We start from the raw sequence: 6,186 nt of genomic DNA, 5'->3' as shown, positions 1-6,186 counted from the left end.
CCGGGCTTTTACCCATGGAGCTCGGCCGGGCACAGCCCGAAGAGGAGACGTGGGTCCCCCTTCCCATGGGCTCACCACCTGTGGGAGGGGCCAAAGGGGTCGGGTGCAATGTGGGATGGGTTGTGGCCGAGGGCGGGGACCCTGGCGGTCTGATCCTCGGCTACAGAAGCTGGCTATTGGGACGTGGAATGTCACCTCACTGGTGGGGAAGGAGCCTGAGCTGGTGTGTGAGGCTGAGAGGTTCCGGCTAGAAATAGTCAGACTCACCTCTACGCATGGCTCGGGCTCTGGAACCAGTTTCCTTGAGAGGGGCTGGACACTCTTCCACTCTGGAGTTGCCCCTGGTGAGAGGCACCGAGCAGGCTTGGGCGTACTTATTGCCCCCCAACTTGGTGCCTGTGTATTGGGGTTCACCCCAGTGAATGAGAGGGTGGCCTCCCTCCGCCTACGTGTGGGGGGACGGGTTCTGACTGTCATTTGTGCTTATGCACCAAACGGCAGTTCAGATTATCCACCCTTTCTGGAGTCCTTGGAGGGGGGTACTGGAAAGTGCACCATCTGGGGACTCCCTTGTTCTGCTGGGGGACTTCAGTGCTCATGTGGGCAATGACAGCGAGACCTGGAGGGGTGTGGTTGGGAGGAACGGCCCCCCGATCTGAACCAGAGTGGTGTTCTGTTGTTGGACTTCTGTGCTCGTCATGGATTGTCAATGACGAACACCTTGTTCAAGCATAAGGGTGTCCATATGTGCTCTTGGCACCAGGACACCCTAGGCCGCAGTTCGATGATCGACTTTGTCATCGTCTCATCTGATCTGCGGCCACATGTCTTGGACACTCGGGTGAAGAGAGGGGCGGAGCTGTCAACTGATCACTACCTGGTTGTGAGTTGGCTCCGATGGTGGGGGAGGATGCCGGTCAGACCTGGCAGACCCAAACGTATTGTGAGGGTTTGCTGGAAACGTTTGGCAGAGTCTCCTGTGAGACGGAGTTTCAACTCCCACCTCCGGGAGAACTTTGAACATGTTCCGAGGGAGGTGGGGGACATTGAGTCTGAGTGGACCATGTTTCGTGCCTCTATTGACAAGGTGGCTTACCAGAGCTGCGGCCGCAAGGTTGTCGGTGCCTGTCGCGGCGGCAACCCTCGAACCCGATGGTGGACACCGTCGGTGAGGGATGCTGTCAGGCTGAAGAAGGAGTCCTATCGGGCCTTTTTGGCCTGTGGGACCCCGGAAGCAGCTGATGGGTACTGGCAGTCCAAGCAACATGCGGCTCAGGTGGTTGCTGAGGCAAAAACTCGAGCATGGGAGGAGTTCGGAGAGACCATGGAGAACGACTTCCGCACGGCTTCGAGATGATTCTGGTCCACCATCCGGCGTCTCAGGGGGGGGAAAGCGGTACGCCACCAACACTGTTTATGGTGGGAGTGGTGTGCTACTGACCTCAACTCGGGATGTTGTGGGTCGGTGGGCGGAATACTTTGAAGACCTCCTCAATCCCACCGGCACATCTTCCACTGAGGAAGCGGAGCCTGGGGACTCTGGGTTGGGCCCTCCAATCTCTGGTGCTGAGGTCACCGAGGTGGTTAAAAAGCTCCTCGGTGGCAGGGCCCCAGGGCTGGATGAGATTCGCCCAGAGTTCCTTAAGGCTCTGGATGTTGTAGGGTTGTGTTGGCTTACGCAACTCTGCAATATTGCGTGGACATCGGGGGAAGTTCCCCTGGATTGGCAGACCTGGGTGGTGGTCCCCCTATTCAAAAAGGGGGACCGTAGAGTGTGTTCCAACTACAGGGGAATCACACTCTTAAGCCTCCCTGGTAAGGTCTATTCAGGGGTTCTGGAGAGGAGGGTCCGTCGGATAGTTGAACCTTGGATTCAGGAGGAGCAGTGCGGTTTTCATCCTGGCCGTGGAACACTGGACCAGCTCTACACTCTCAGCAGGGTCCTGGAGGGTGCGTGGGAGTTTGCCCAACCAGTCTACATGTGCTTTGTAGACTTGGAGAAGGCGTTCGACAGCGTCCCTCGGGGGGCCCTGTGGGGGGTACTCTGGGAGTATGGGGTACCAGGCCCTTTGATACGGGCTGTTAGGTCCCTGTATGACCGGTGTCAGAGCCTGGTCCGCATCGCCGGCAGTAAGTCGGACTTGTTCCCGGTGAGAGTTGGACTCCGCCAAGGTTGCCCTTTGTCCCCGATTCTGTTCATAACTTTTATGGACAGAATTTCTAGGCGCAGCCAAGGTGTTGAGGGGATCCGTTTTGGTGGCCTTAGGATTGTGTCTGCTTTTTGCAGATGATGTGGTCTTATTGGCTTCATCAGATCGTGATCTACAGCTTTCGCTGGAGCGGTTCGCAGCCGAATGCGACGCGGCCGGGATGAAGATCAGTTCCTCCAAATCCGAGGCCATGGTCTTGAGCCGGAAAAGGGTAGAGTGCCCTCTCCGGGTCAGGGAGGAGGTCCTACCCCAAGTAGAGGAGTTCAAGTATCTTGGGGTCTTGTTCACGAATGAGGGAAAATGGAGCGTGAGATCGATAGGCGGATAGGTGCAGCGTCTGCAGTGAAGCGGGCGCTGTACAGGTCTGTCGTGGTGAAGAGAGAGCTGAGTCAAAAGGCGAAGCTCTCAATTTACCGATCGATCTACGTTCCCACCCTCATCTATGGTCACAAGCTTTGGGTTGTGACCGAAAGAATGAGATCTCGGATACAAGCGGCCGAAATGAGTTTTCTCCGCAGGGTGTCTGGGCTCTCCCTTAGAGACAGGGTGAGAAGCTCGATCATCCGGGAGGGACTCAGAGTAGAGCCGCTGCTTCTCCACATCGAGAGGAGCCAGTTCAGGTGGCTTGGGCATCTGTTTAGGATGCCTTCTGGACGCCTCCCTGGTGAGGTGTTTCGGACACGTCCCACCGGAAGGAGGCCCAGAGGAAGACCCAGGACACGCTGGAGGGACTATGTTTCTCGGCTGGCCTGGGAACGCCTCGGGATTCCCCCGGAAGAGCTGGCCCAAGTGGCTGGGGAGAGGGAAGTCTGGGCCTCCCTACTTAGGCTGCTACCCCCGTGACCCGACCCCGGATAAGCGGAAGAAAATGGATGGATGGATGGATGGATTGTCTACCTTAATTTAAAAAAAAAAAAAGATAACTCAGCTATTTTAAAAGATATTCAGCTGAAATTTGGTGTAGTGGAACCTGAAAGTGATGCACACCACACTCTGAATTGAAATATAAAAATTCAAGATGGCCACCAAAGCTAATTTCACATGGATATAACTCAGAGGATTTTAGAACTATTCAGCTGAAATTTAGTGTACTGGTAGCTGAGAACAACCCCTAACAGACTGAATCCAAATCAAAAATCCAAGATGACCACCATAGCTTAAATTTTAAAATTATTATAATGCAATGATTTTCCCCCATATTGAGCTGAAATATGTCATAGTGGTAGCTGAGAGTGAACCCCAGCACATAGTACTGTCAAATCAAAATGTTAACATGGCTGCCACGTGGCAGTCCCCATCAAAGTTTCTCCAGGAACTTTCTAGGTTCAAATTTATTCTGCGGGGGAATAATAGAAAAATATATTTTTAACATAACTTACCTTTTTATTCAGCCAACTACAGTAAATGCTTTTTGATGACGCACTCTGCCATCTGCTCCTATATGACTCTTCTTTCTTGCTCTTTATTTACTTTCACTGTTCGAAAGCTTTGATTGTATTTTAGATAAAGCCATTCTCATTTCAACAGTTTTTGTTTCAGTCATCAGGAGGACACACTGTGATTGAAAAGTGAGCAAAACAGGGATGATGCTCTGTTTTGATAAAATCCTGAATACATTTTAAAGCGTCATTTTACCAAATTACATTTATATGAGTTTAACAGCATCTAACAAAATCAAACACTAGTTCTTAACATTTAGAATCAAAATCAACATTATAATAGTATTTTTTAATTAAAAACAGAAAGATGACTAATATATGACTACCAGTAATCAGAAAGAACAATTATTTTGGCTACAACACTCAATCCTTGTTTTACTGTGATTAGACTATAACCAGACTGATTAAATCTGATTTAGTCAATTCAGGTCTCTTTTGTAAATGAGTCCCTGAGGCTCAATGGGACTAACCTGTATAAATAAAAGTTGAATGAACTAATGACGTGTCCAGAGTGCACCCTCCTCTCGCCCATTTACTGCACACTCAACCTCCATGACTCTCAGCACAGACAATGAAAGTGATTAAATCTGGCGTCAGCTCTGTTTGTGATTACATCAGTCGTTCAGTCAGTGAACACTCACTGAAAACTACTGAACGATGACGAATAGATCAGCACCAATGTGACATACTGTGCTTGTATAAATAAAGGTTAAATGGAAAAAAAAAAAACAGATTATCAAAACAGGTAACAATCACAGAATGGATTTGAAACAGAATGTCGACAGCCTACATCATAACTGACATTTGCTGACAGCAAAGAGGGACAACATCTGTACATATTAACAAGTGCCTGTGAAGCAATGCAGTTCTAAGGGGGGTTCAAGGAGAATTTAAAAAATACTCAAAACTATGTATTTGAGGTGTATTTTACCAAATTCTTGGGACCAACACAAGATATCTGAGCTGGACAGGAAAACAGAACCCAAAGGAAAAAATCCAAACACAAAAAAAAATAAACATAAACAAAGATTCACATTATTTAATGAAATGGTAGATATGGGATCAAACAACATTTTTATTGGGTTTCAGTGGACCGTTTCATCCCAGAATGAATACTAAATGAAAAGTGACTGGAGTGAGAGACTGTGTGCCTCCAAAAAGAACAAAAAAAGTATTTGTCACTAATTTGATAGTGGACAAAAAATAAGAATAAAAAAAGCCTTGTTGACTATGGCAGCACAATTTATCTGGTTCAGTAAAAGTAAAAAACAAAGCCTACATTGGGATAGTGCATGTGTAAAGTTTAAAGATAAATTCAAATAAAGAAAAGAAAAGCATTGTCAGCTTGTGTGGAGTTGCCCAAAAACAGGCCTTCAGCACTGGTTCAGGTTAAGGTAGAGTTTTCCAAAAGCTAAATTTGATCATTTGAGGAAACTATACTTTCTACTTGTTTAATACTTAAAAGTATAATTTCCTCAAATACCATAATTGGGGTGGCTGAAGATTGATCACTGATGGCAAAGATCACCATTGCTGCCCCCCTAGCTCCACCATTATGCCTGGTGGTGGATAAATGTTCTCCCTCTGCTTGATGTGAGTGATCCATCACACTGGTACCTCTGGGTCTCCTCTGACAAGCAAAATCTTCTTCTTGTGGCTTTTCCCTCTTCAGGGGTCTCCACGTGAGTCATCCTCCTCCATCTCACACTCTGTCCTCACTCCAACCACCTCCATGTCTCTAACTGCATCCATATATCTCCACTTTGTCTTTTTCCTGGCAGCTGCATTTCTAACATTATTCTACCAATATAACCACTGTCCCTCCTCTGGACATGTCCAAACCACTGTCCCTCCTCTGGACATGTCCAAACCATCTCAGTCTGGTCTCTCTAACTTTATCTCCCAGTTGTTCAACCTGTGCTGTACCTCTGATGATCTCATTCCTAATCTTATCCAGCCTTGTCACTCCTAAGGAGAACCTCAACATCTTCATTTCAGCCACTTCCAGTTCTGTCTCCTGTCTTTTTGTCCATGTCTCTGTCTCCAGACCATACAGCATAGCTGGTCTCATCACTGTCTTGTAAACTATTCCCTTGACATTTGCTGACACCCATTTATCACAAATCACTCCTGAAACTTTTCTCCATCCTGCCTGGACTCTCTTTTTCACCTCTTCACCACACTCCCCATTTTCCTGGACAGTGGACCCCAAGTACTTGAAGTCCTGCACCTTTGTGATCACTGCTCCTTGTAGCCTCACTGTGTAGGGTTTCTGGGTTTTTGTCCTGTCTGTTTCCTCATGTTTCCTGATTCAGCTCTCTGTGTTTTCCCTCCTTGTGTTCAGCTCGTCTCACGTGTGTCTCATGTTAATCACCACAGGAGTCTGTCATTGTCCTAATCAGTGTGTGTATATATTCAGTTCTCTTCTGTCTTGTCTTTGTCTCCGGATTGTCCTTCAATGGCGTTTTGGTCTGCCTCCCGTCATGTCTGTGACATGATTTGATCACTGAATAGACCCCAGATGGCAGAACCGAAGC

This window comes from Nematolebias whitei, chromosome 15 (genome assembly GCF_014905685.2).
Source record: "Nematolebias whitei isolate Nwh7 chromosome 15, NemWhi1, whole genome shotgun sequence".
Taxonomy (NCBI): Eukaryota; Metazoa; Chordata; class Actinopteri; order Cyprinodontiformes; family Rivulidae; genus Nematolebias; species Nematolebias whitei.
The sequence above is the reverse complement of the archived record's forward strand: the minus strand, read 5'-3'. Positions refer to the sequence as shown.